This window comes from Mus caroli, unplaced genomic scaffold (assembly GCF_978045245.1).
Source record: "Mus caroli unplaced genomic scaffold, Mus_caroli_1 scaffold_10, whole genome shotgun sequence".
NCBI classification, from domain to species: Eukaryota; Metazoa; Chordata; class Mammalia; order Rodentia; family Muridae; genus Mus; species Mus caroli.
In genome coordinates, this window is record NW_028227265.1 from 61,058,081 (window position 1) to 61,070,627 (window position 12,547).

Here is a 12,547-nt window from a genome sequence, read left to right on the forward strand (position 1 = left end):
AATACAGCGTGTGCAGAAGGATCGGAGATGTTTACTAAAAAGTAAATACTATTGAAACACTTCCCTTGTAGAATTCATTGACCATTGTGGAAATTGTTTCTGATGGTTGAGTCTGGTCATTGTGCAGGAAGAACTTACACAAAAAAGAACCATGTACTTTTGATCCCAAGAAGGAAAAGAAAGGTTTGGATCCCAAGTCTATTGTATTCCCTATGTTTAACAAGTGGAAGCCTGATATTCCGAGCTGGGTTAGTGGAAGCCTGATATTCTGTAGCTAGGTTAGTAGAGTACTTGCCTAGTGATCATGAAGCCCTGAGTTCCGTCTCTGTATAAAACTAGGATTGCTGGTGCACTTGGGAGGTACAGGCAAGGGGACCAAGAGTTCAAAGTCATCTTCAGCTACAGAAAATTCAGGGTTAACACAGGCTAGATGAGACTCTCTCCAAAACCAAACCAAACAATAACCACCATATGGGATTGTGGACACTTTAGCTGCTCTTATGTCATCATTGGATCAGTCTGTAGATTTCTGAGTGTAGGGACCACAGTTCATGCTCCCACCTCCAGCCCCTGCTGTTAACAGTTTTGCTATATTCCAGTGCCTATGGACAGGATGTATGCACATGAGGCCTCCAATGAATACATAGAGGTCAACAAGCACAGGGATTCTGTCAGAAACAGGGTTAGTCAGAAACAGTGTTCATGAATAGGCAAAGGGCTCTCTGGGATCCCAGTTTGTGAATGGAAAGCTGACCTGGATAAAGCAAGCAGAAAACTCATGCTTAAAGTCTTGCATACAGCTGGTAACTGTGCCTATTTTCACTATATCTTTGTTTACTGTGTACTTTCTCAAGAATTACCTATAAGCAAATTATGTATTCACCATCTTGTGGCAGGCTGGATCTAATACAGTCAGGAAGGCTTCCAACACTTTAAGTGCTCTTGAAGGTAATAAAAAGGAGGGCTAATTACCTAACTGAAGTGATTATCGAGAGATGTTGGACATCTTGACTCTCTGGGATTGTGACACTAGCCAAAGTGGCTTAAAAGAGGACTGCTTTGAGAAACAGCAGGGATTAGGTTTTTTGGTTTTTTTTTTTTAACTTTTTATTTTTTTATCTATGGTGTTGGTGTTTCTGTAGTTGAACAGAGCAAGAGGACTGGACTAAGTGATGTATTGAGTGTCTGTGGGTGACGAGGTAATTTTAAAGTATGTGGCTGGTGTTCACAGTCGGAGCCTGTGAGATTTTACATTTAATGATTATACCTTCCAATGGCCATCCGTCTTTCTCTTTAATAAGCAATACTCCTTATCAGGCCTGACTTGTGTACATTGATTGCACCATTATACTTGTTAAATATTAAAGCATTTTCCCCCCTGTGTGAAGTCTAATTAGGCAAAGTGTTCTGTGCAAGCCTGGAATTATCATTCAGAATAATAGCTCAGTCATTACCTGTGACACATACCTTAGTCTGCTGGTTTGTAGACCTTTTATTCACCCCCTAATGAGAATACCAGAGTAGCACTGATATCTCTCTCTCTCTCTCTCTCTCTCTCTCTCTCACACACACACACACACACACACACACACACATCAGTCCTCAAGATTGCACCTAGGGGTACACACATGCTATGCAAGCACTGTGATGCTGAACTATATCTTCAGCTTTTTTTCCTTACTATTTACCCACCTTTCTATTTTAATATTTGTTATTAATATTTTTGTGTGCATGTACGTGTGTATCCATATGTACATGTGTATTGCATATGCATCAACATGTGTGTGTATGTGCTTGTGTAGCCCCAAGGCTGATGTAAAGTGTCTTTCTCAATTGCTCTTCAGTCTACAATTTATATTATAGTCTCTTGTTGAACTTAGAACTCACTATTTTTGGCTAGTTGAGCTAGCCAGCTTACTCTGCGAATTTCCTGTTTCTTCTGCCTTTAGCAGAGACTATAGGAAGCTGCCATATCCGCCTGGATTTTATTTATTTATTTTTTCAGGTCCTAAGTTCAGTCCTCTTGCTTTAATGGCAGGCACTTCATCTACTGGGCCAGCTCAAAGTCACTTAATTAATTAGATAATTAATTAAAATTAATATCAATTAATTGAACAACAGGGTCTTGTGTAGTCCAGGCTGGCCTTGAAATTGCTGTGACATTGAACTCCTGATATTGCTTCTCCTCTTGAGTGCTGATATTGTAGACGTGTGCCAACACACCTGGCTCTTATTTTTTATTTAAAACTCAGGAAAAAAAAATCTGTATTCTTCTGTGGACCTATGCATATATACAGGTGCATGCATACACATGTAATGAGACTGATGGATCTGAAATAGATCAGACCCAGTGATGGCTTGTTACTCTCTGAGAGGAAAGCTTTTAAGCCACAAGTTTCCTGTAATGTCTGGTTATCAGGCTAATAGGTTTTTCCTCTCAGTGGTCCTCGAAGTGCATGCTGGGGTTTTCGAAAGTGCCTGTATCCTGTCACAATTACAAACAGCAGCATTGTGTTCCACTTATGAATATGGGAATTATGTCCATATCTTCTTAAAGTAAAAATTTATTTATAGTTGATTTTTGAATATGGTCAGATAAAAATGAGATTTGGCTCTAAATTAAAATACGGACATGAAGCTCAAAGACTGGACTACCTCCTCTAAATTTTCTGCTTCATTAGTGAGAAGTGGAATCTCAGAGGAAGCATGGCACACTGAAGTCCTCATGGATGCTGGAGTGAGGTCCTCATGGATGCTAGAGGTGGCACACTGAGGTCCTCATGGATGCTGGAGGTGGCACACTGAGGTCCTCATGGATGCTGGAGGTGGCACACTGAGGTCCTCATGGATGCTGGAGGTGGGAACAGACCTGGAGTCCTGCACACCTGCACTTTCAAACAAGGGAGTTCCTTGGCAGAGAATGATGGGAGGAGCATTGCTCCCTCCCCAGGCTCTTTACACATGGTGGATTAGCAACCTGGGGAACTTGGAAAGTTTGTGAGGGCAAGATTGCTGCCATGGCCAGCCATATCATTTGAATTTATCTGTGCCTAAAGAAGAATTTGCATTTCGTATTTGCTAATTGTCAGATAGCTGGGAACCAGAACTCGATGATTCAAAATCCCAGTGTTTCCTTGGAGAGTCTCGCAGTGTTCTGTAGCCAGTTAAATGAGTAGCAACAGCTGTCAGGCAGTGATCCCAGGGAGTGCTGGCTGCAGCTGGGCAGTGGCAGGGCTCAGCTGGAGAACTGGGCTTCCATGCCTAAAATCTCAGTGTCTTGCTTGCTTTTTGTAGCCTGAAATCAGACTTACTAGCTCTGCATATTTAACCCGAGATTGAAGAGGGCCCAGAAAATTCATGGGCCAACACCTGTCGGCTTATATAGTATGATGAACTATCATGTAGCTGTCTTCACTAACTATGAAACTAAGTATTCTGTTGCTACTATGTCCTGCACCTCTTATCCAAGTCTCTCATCTGCAAAGCAGGAGAAATAGCAAGTCTTTGTGTTTAGTTTGCTGTGCAAAAGGAGCTATCTCAATGCTATAGTGGGAGGGGCTTCTCAGTACTGTTAACTGCTTGCTGCATTCTCTTCGGTGCTTTGCCACAGATGCACACCTTAGAGAGCTTATTGTTTTGGAGATAGGCTGCTGAGATGGGAAGTTTAGTAGAGTAGTGAGAAGTTACTAAAATAAGTTGTGAGAGAAACAAAAATGGACACTTTTCAAAGGGAATAGAGAACCCCAGCTTCGCATTCCATGAAAATCCTCCATATTCTGAGGGCAATAAAAGGCATCAATGCGGATTTGCACTAGGATTCGAGTAGGGAAGCCTGGACTCGAGGCTCTGCCATTCTGTCTTCCCCAGGAAGCTGCCTGACCTGCAGAGAATGCTGCGGGGGAGGCTACATGGACGCTGTGTCCCCAGGCTAGAGGCTCTGCTGGTGCAGTGAAGGAAAGGCTGGGAAAGAGCATGGGAGTGGCTTGTGTGTGTGATCTCTCTCTCTCTCTCTCTCTCTCTCTCTCTCTCTGTGTATGTGTGTGTATGTGTGTATGTGTGTGTGTGTATGTGTGTGTGTATGTGTGTGTGTATGTGTGTGTATGTGTGTGTGTATGTGTGTGTGTGTGTGTGTGTATGTGTGTGTATGTGTGTGTATGTGTGTGTGTATGTGTGTGTGTATGTGTGTGTATGTGTGTGTGTATGTGTGTGTATGTGTGTGTGTGTATATGTGTGTGTATGTGTGTGTGTATGTGTGTGTGTATGTGTGTGTATGTGTGTGTGTGTATGTGTATGTGTGTGTGTGTATGTGTGTGTATGTGTGTGTATGTGTGTGTGTGTGTGTCTGTCTGTCTGTCTGCTTCCTGTGACCCAGACCTGGCCCTGTACGGTGATAGAACAAGCCTGGAGCTGTCACCTCTGCTTTGGGGCTCCATGTACAGAAGACAGAAGAGCAAAATTCAGGAAAAGGGAGGGTGGATGGTGTGAAGAGAATACCTGAGTGAATCACCACATCCCAGGAATATCGGTCAGAGGGACCAGTAAGGGATCCACCAAAAACTTACAAAAGCACACATGAGAAAGAGACGGTCTTGGTTCAAATATGCCATGGTCTAGAGAATGTGAAGGCTTTTGCAGTAGTGAGGATTAAATTTGCCTTCATATCAACACAGCAGCAATGTAAAATTGAAGTTTATTCCTCTCTTATATAGAAGTAACTGAGTAATTCGTGGAGAGTCTTTTCAAACAGGTTCCAGGAACAAACCATTTGGTTTCCTGCACCCTTCTCACGGTGTGTGTAAGTCTCAGAGGAAGCTGCTAAAGTCCCAGATGCGGTAGGAAAGGAAGAACAGAGGAAGGTGTGCCTTTTCCCCTTCAAGGATGCCTTCAGGATATCTCATCCAACCTTTAGCTTATACCCCACTCACCAGAGTTCAGTCACCTGGTCACATTTAGCTCCAAGATTGTGGAGGAAATGTAACCTGGAGCCTGAATAGTGATGAACCCAAGCTGATTATTGTGATTCTTGTCTAAAGTACCAAAGGCACTCCATGACCTCTGTCACTCCATTTTTATGACCTCTATCAGGAGCTATTGCATCACACCTGGAGGGACCAGTGCAGCAGCTATGGACCAGAGAAGGAAGTAGGCGGAAAAGGAGAACACCATAGCCTGCCTGTGTAGACCTGGGAGGGTGAGGAGCTGAGGCTGAAGCTCCTTGTCTTTTTCTTCTTGGAAGGTCAGTCTACACACTCAGCTCTCTTCTTGCTGTATTTCGTGACACCACAGCCCTGGGGACTTTCTATTGCCTCCCAGTGGCTGGAGAACATTTGTAGCCTTCGAAACGGCTCCTTGCTTATCGAGCGGAATACCCGGTGGCAACAGAGAAGGTATTTTTAACTTAATAACTAACTCTATGTGTAGCTACTGTGCAATTTCAACAGTTAAATTTTAATAACTACCCTTTAAAACTTGCCTGATAATAACCAGACCAGGTTTACATTTTTGTTAATTATCTCAAGAAATGTCTGCTGAAAGCATGATTCATGAGGGGGATTCACTCATATTGAGGGATTCAATCAGATTCAGCTTCTTTTCTCCCGGCCCTCTTTACACCCTCCTCTCATTTCTATTCTTCCTCCACACCCCACTTTTATCACACCACTTCTGGAAGTTAAATGTTTTACTATCTCCCTCTTCGGTTTATCTCATGGAATTGTTTCCACATATTTAAGTTAACAAATCAATCACTAACCAGTATCACCCCTCCCATCCTATCTCCTTTTTTCTTCTTTTTTAAGATCAGGTTTTTCGACTTGGCCTGACCTGCCTGGGATTTGCTATGTTGACAGGGCGAGGCTCGAACTAGCAGTAGTCCCACTGTCTCTACCTCCTAAGTGCTGGGATTACAAGTGTGAGCCAGCACATTTGACCTCATCTTGGTCCCTCTTCCTAAAAAACTATGGAATATTTAAAGCAAAACAGGATCCCTGGTTGTTTATCATTTTACAAAATTGACAAATTAGGTGCTGTTGTGTTTTATAGTGAGCATTCACATGTATTTGCTACAAGCATGTGTGTATTTGTGTGTATGTGTGTTCTCACTTACTGTTCTTGCATTTCAGACATTCTGGGATGTATATACTTCTGATGCATTGTCTAGAGGGTCTTATTTTAAGAGTCTGCTAGCAGGAAATGTCCTGACTTTGAATGTGATCGGTCCCTGTCCCTCGCAGGCTTGTGATTTGGATCCCTGGTGTTTTATGATGCACAGCCTGGTTGGCAGAAAGTGGGTTATTGGTGGTGTGCTTTACGACCCCTGTTTCTGACCCCATGCTATCAGCTTCTTGACTCACCAGTCCATGAGAAAGGTCAGTAGGTATCTCCTACATCCCTGGAGCTAGCAAGTTCTGTATGCCTTCCCTCCATGGTCCTCCCCTAAAGTCCTCCTCTAATTTACCTCCATAAGGGTTAGAGTGGTGAGAAACGTAACACATACACTCTCTTGCTGTTATTTGTTCAGTGATGGTATTCTATTCCTATTTCTGAAAGATAGCTTCACTCGTTCTAGCCCGGAGGTTACTGACTCTCAAGCTTCAGACATTGTGTTCACTGGTGTTTCAGTAGTCAGTTGTAAACCATTTTCCTTGTAGAAACACACCCCTTTCTCTTCATGCTTTTAATGTCTTTTTTTCCCAACCACCTCCCTCCCCCTTTTTGAATACTTTTGATGGTAAGGGAGACTTCCTTGTGTGGATCTTTTTTGGGATTTTGTTGCTTTTCTTATAATTCTGTGAATTGCTTCTTGTCACCACTGGAGAATTCTCAATTATTACCTCTTCTAACAGCGCTAGCTCCCTTCTGGAAATCAAGCAAGAAACACGATAGGGTTTTTTTTTTCTCCCTCTCTTTATTGTGTAGTCTATTTCTACATTTCCACCCCTCTGGGATATTTTCAGAATCTTTTCTTTTTAAAATAGAAATAGAAAAAGTTTGTTAAGCTGGGTGGTGGTGGTGCATGCCTTTAATCCCAGCACTTGGGAGGCAGAGGCAGGTGAATTTCTGAGTTTGAGGCCAGCCTGGTCTACAGAGTGAGTTCCAGGACAGCCAGGGCTATACAGAGAAACCCTGTCCTGAAAATCCAAAAACAAACAAAACAAAACAAAACAAAAAAAACCAACCGAAAATCCCCAAAAGTTTGTTAAGAAAGGGAAAATTGCTGTGTGTGGTGGTGCTCACCTTTAATCCTAGCTGAGGCAGGGCGATGCTGTGAGAGGTCAGTTTGATCAGAGTGAGTTCTAGGACAGCCAGAGCTACACAGTGAGATACTGTTGAGGAAGGGAGAGAGAGAGAGAGAGAGAGAGAGAGAGAGAGAGAGAGAGAGAGAGAGAGAGAGAGAGAGAGAGCTGAGAATAGAAGAGAGCTAAGGAGCTAGGGAAAGGGTTAAGCACAAAAACCCTTGAATAATTTCCTTAGTTCTATTTCCTATTTTACAATCCTTTTCTTTTTTTAAAAAATTAGATGTTTTATTTATTTATATTTCAAATATTATCCCCCTTTCAGTCTTCCCCTTGGCAAACTCCCTATCCTATCACTCGTTACACAGCTTCAATGAGGGTGCCCCCACCCACCCACTACTGCCTCACTGCTCTAGCATTCCTCTACACTGGGGCATCATGCCTTCACAGGACCAAGGACTTCTCCTCCCACTGATGTCAGACAAGGCCCCTTCAGCTCCTTTAGTCCTTCCCTTAACTCCTCCATTGGGGCCCCTGTGCTCAGTCCAATGGATGACTGAGAGAATCTGCATCTGTATTGGTCAGGATCTGGCAGATCCTCTCAGGAGACAGATGTATCAGGCTCCTGTCAGCAAGCACTTCTTGGCATCAGCAATAGTGCGTGGGTTTGGTGGCTGTATATGGGATGAATCTCCAGGTAGGGTAGTCTCTGGATGGCCTTTCCTTCAGTCTCTACTCCACTCTTTGTTCCTGTATTTCCTTTAGACAGGAGCAATTCTGGGTTAAAATTTTGGAGGTGGGTGGCTGGCCCCATCTCTCAACTGGGGGCGCCATGCCTAACCTCTGGATATGGTCTCAACAGGTTCTCCCTCCCCTTTGTGGGGTATTTCAGCTAATGTCATCCCTGTGGGGTTCTGGGAGGCTCTTGCTTTCCTGGCATCTGGGACTTTCTGGTTGTTACCCCCAGTTCCCCATCTTCTATTGCTACACAACCCTGTTCAATTTCTTGACACTCTGTACATCTCCTTCATCTCCTCCCATACATGATTCTGCTCCCTTTTTCCCCTCCCCCTCTTCTCTTCCTCCCAAGTCCTTCTCACCCTCTACTTCCCTTGATTATTTTGTTCCCCTTTCTAAGTAGGACTGAAGCATCCACTCTTTGGTCTTTCTTCTTCTTGAGCTTCATGTGGTCCATGAGTTATATTGTGGGTATTCCATGCTCTTTGCCTAATATCCACATATCAGTGAGTACATACCATGTGTGTTCTTTTGTGACTGAGTTACTTTACTCAGGGTATTTTCTAGATCCATCCATTTGCCTGCAAATTTCATGAAGTCATTATTTTAAATAGCTGAGTAGTATTCCATTGTGTAAATGTACCATATTTTCTGTATCCATTCCTCTTTTGAGAGACATATGGGTTGTTTCCAGCTTCTGGCTATTATAAATATGGCTGCTATGAACATCACTGAGGTGCGTTCCCTGTATGCAGCAAAATGCTAGCCTGTTTACGTATCCAGTCTGTTAGTCTATGTCTTTTTATTGGGGAATTGAGTCCATTCATATTAAGAGATATTAAGGAATGGTGACTGTTGCTTCCTGTTACTTTTGTCCTTGTGAAATTCTGTTTGTGTGGCTATCTTCTTTTGGGTTTGTTGAAAGAAGACACATTCTTGCTTTTTCTAGGGTGTAGTTTTCCTCTTTGTGTTGGAGCTTTCATGTAAATTTGGTTTTGTCATGGAATATCTTGGTTTCTCCATCTATGGTAATTGAGAGTTTTGCTGGGTATAGTATCCTGGGCTGGCATTTTTGTTCTCTTAGGGTCTGTATGACATCTGCCCAGGATCTTCTGATTTTTATAGACTCTGGTGAGAAGTGTGGTATAATTCTGATAGGTCTGCATTTATATGTTACTTGACATTTTCCTCTTACTGCTTTCAATATTCTTTCTTTGTTTTGTGCATTTGGTGTTTTGATTTTTATGTGATGAGAGGAATTTCTTTTCTGGTCCAGTCTATTTGGAGTTCTGTAGGCTTCTTATATGTTTGTGGGCATCTCTTTCTTTAGTTTAGGGAAGTTTTCTTCTATAATTTTGTTGAAGATATTTACTGGCCCTTTAAATTGGGAATCTTCACTCTCTTCTATACCTATTATCCTTAAGTTTGGTCTTCTCATTGTGTCCTGGATTTCCTGGATGTTTTGGATTAGGAGCCTTTTGCATTTTGCATTTCTTTGACTGTTGTGTCAATGTTTTCTATGGTATCTTCTGCACCTGAGAGTCTCTCTTCTAACTCTTGTATTCTGTTGGTGATGCTTGCATCTATGACTCCTGATTTCTTTTCTAGGTTTTCTATCTCCATGGTTGTCTCTCTTTTGATTTCTTTATTGTTTCTATTTCCATTTTTAGATCCTGGCTGGTTTTGTTCAATTCCTTCACCTGTTTGGTTGTGTTTTCCTGTAATCCTTTAAGGGATTTTTGTGTTTCCTCTTTAAGGGCTTCTACTCATTTTATTACTTGTGTTCTCCTGTATTTCTTTAAGGGAGTTATTTATGTCCTTCTTAAAGTCCTCTATCATCACCAGGAGCTATGATTTTAAATCAGAGTCTTGCTTTCCCAGTGTGTTGGGGTATCCAGGCCTTGCTGTGGTGGGAGAACTGGGTTCTGATGATGACAAGTAGCCTTTGTTTCTGTTGCTTATGTTCTTGCACTTGCCTCCCACCATCTGGTTATCTCTGGTGTTAGTTGGTCTTGCTGTCTCTGACTGTGGCTTGTTCCTCCTGCAAACTTGTGTGTCAGCACTCCTGGGAGACCAATTCTCTCTAGGAGGAATTTGGGTATGGAGAGCTGTGGCACAGGGTCAGCTCTGGGGTGCAAATGGAAACTGGAAGGATCCTGTCCTGGGCTATTCATTAGTTCCTGTGTCCTGAGGGCTCCAGGCAGGTCCCTTGGAGCAGAAGTGGTGGTCCTACCTGTGCTCATAGGTGTGTCAGCACTCCTGGGAGACCAGCTCTCTCCCAGTGGGATTTGGGTATAGAGACTTATGGCACAGGGTCAGCTCTGGAGGCAGATGGAAACTGGAAGGATCCTCACAATCCTTTTCTTAACTATATCCAACATTATGATTTGAGCATGAAACATCCTGCATAGGCTCCTGTTTTGAACACTTGGTCTTGGTCTTGTGACACTTTTTGGCAGGTTGTGGGGCCTCGCTACAGAGAGTAGGTTACTAGGATGACTTTGAAGTCATATGGTTCTCCCATCTTCCCTCCCTCATCTCTTTGTGCTTCCTCACGTGAAGTTAAGATTCTTCTCTTCCACATCCTCACATGGCCAAAGCTTGTGCTAAGCTTACGGGACTGAGCAACCATAAACTGTGCCTTCTGAAACAATGAGCCAAACCCAAACAATTCCTTCTTTTTAAAGATTGTTCTTGAGTGTTTTCGTCATAGTGCCACAAAGGACACTCTCCAGCATGACATCCAGAATATCTCTTAGGTTTCTAGCTAACTGTGGACATGTTATGTGTAAGAGTTTCCAGGTAACAGATTTTGGTAAAGTAGTTCAATGTTTTAGATAATTCCTTTTTTTTTTTTTTTTTTTTAATCTTTGTTTTTGAGCCTCTAGTGATTTTTATTCTTCTCTAAGCACATGCAATAAACCATGCAGGAAGTTCTGTATGGACACTGAAATTGAAGGAAAAGTCACAATCCCTAGTAACTGTATGTAATAATTTCTAGTGAGACGATTCTGCACTGACCTTTTCTGTAAAGGGCTATGTGTTGAGTACATTAGACACTGTGGTCACTTACAGATAATATGTAATGACTCAACCTAGCCACATTCTAATATTTAGAAAAGCAAGTAGGCTCCAGTTTTTGAATCCTGATATGGAATTTTCAATTCTTCTTCATGTTTAGCTGAATCAAAATATTTTGCACTATAATTATTTTAATCAAGAGAAATGAAAAATTGCTGTTGCATGCTCTTTAGCCAATTTTAATTGGACTATTTTTATAATCTCAAACATTATTATTTTGTCTTAAAATGTTTGCTTGTGGGGGTAGGAGGAAATGTCTGCATTTCAATGTAATTCTTTCCTGAACATGGAGTGGAAAATACTCATTAAAAGTGGAGAGAAAAAATTATACAAGTCAAGTTAGTTCAATAAGTTTTTGCTGTACTGCATTTTATTTATTATTACTGTTTATTTACTTAACCTAACTTCTATACTACATATTTATTTGATTCTGAATTGCTTCTAAGTACCAGACTTCTTTTTGTTGTTCATTTCATATGCATACACACACACACCACACATACACATGCACACCCATAGCACACATGCATATACACACTCACATAAAATGCATATGCACCACACACTATACACACACATACTTACAATCACACACTCACATATCACATGAATATGCACACACACATTACACACACAGCACATGTACATACACACCACACACATACTGCATATGCTTATTCACACAATCACACACTATACACAGTACACACGAACACACTCATACACACAGTGCACATATACCACACACACACTACACACACTACACACATACTCACATACACATCACACACACTACACACCACATACACACACACACCACACATGCACACACTACACACACATACACACACACATCACACACATACACATACTACACATACACACACATACACACACATACACACACATACATACACACACATGTTTTTACACTTGTAATGATGAATTGTCCTATGATTTTTTCTTTTCATGTGAAATTGCTAGTTGGGATTGCTTTTTTTTTTTTTTTAACGTTTTCTTGTTGTTGTTCTTTCAGGTATTTTCATAATTTTTGGACATTTTTTGTCACACCCAAGTATCTCTAAATGGCTAAACATATTTATGTTTATATTTTTTTCTGTGATTCTGATACCTATAACTTTTGTCAATATGATTTTGCAAAAATTTTCTGTTTCTTGCACATTGCAACTTTCCTGCTTAAATGTTTTGTGGTATTTTATTTGAATGTTTGGTCACACAAATATTATCTTTGAGATTGTTATGTGTATGTGGTCCATGTGTGTATATGTGCTTATGAGTATATAAATAATTATGCTGTATGTATGGTATATATGCATGCATGTGTCTTTCACTGAGCCTAGAGTTCACTGATTGCCCAGAACCATAAGGAATTCTGTTTCTGCCTCCTCAGCTTTTGTGTATATTCTTGGCATTTGGCCTCAGGTCCTCATTGTTTCTGAAGTAAGTCCTTTCCTGAATGAGCCATCATTCTA

General features: G+C 41.5%; 1 protein-coding gene across 5 annotated transcripts in view; it reads left to right on the plus strand.

Annotated features, from left to right (window-relative positions):
- Nucleotides 1–12,547, plus strand: part of Csgalnact1 (chondroitin sulfate N-acetylgalactosaminyltransferase 1) — a 359,628-nt gene that overhangs the window by 11,019 nt on the left and 336,062 nt on the right. For 2 of the 5 annotated variants that reach the window (XM_085843931.1, XM_085843932.1), the window contains exon 2: nucleotides 5,086–5,236. The exons of 2 other annotated variants lie outside the window; for them this stretch is intronic. The gene's annotated coding sequence lies outside the window, so the exon portion shown is untranslated. Of the gene's footprint in view, nucleotides 1–5,085; nucleotides 5,388–12,547 lie in introns of all 5 variants that reach the window. One more of the 5 variants, XM_085843930.1, reaches the window with a different exon arrangement.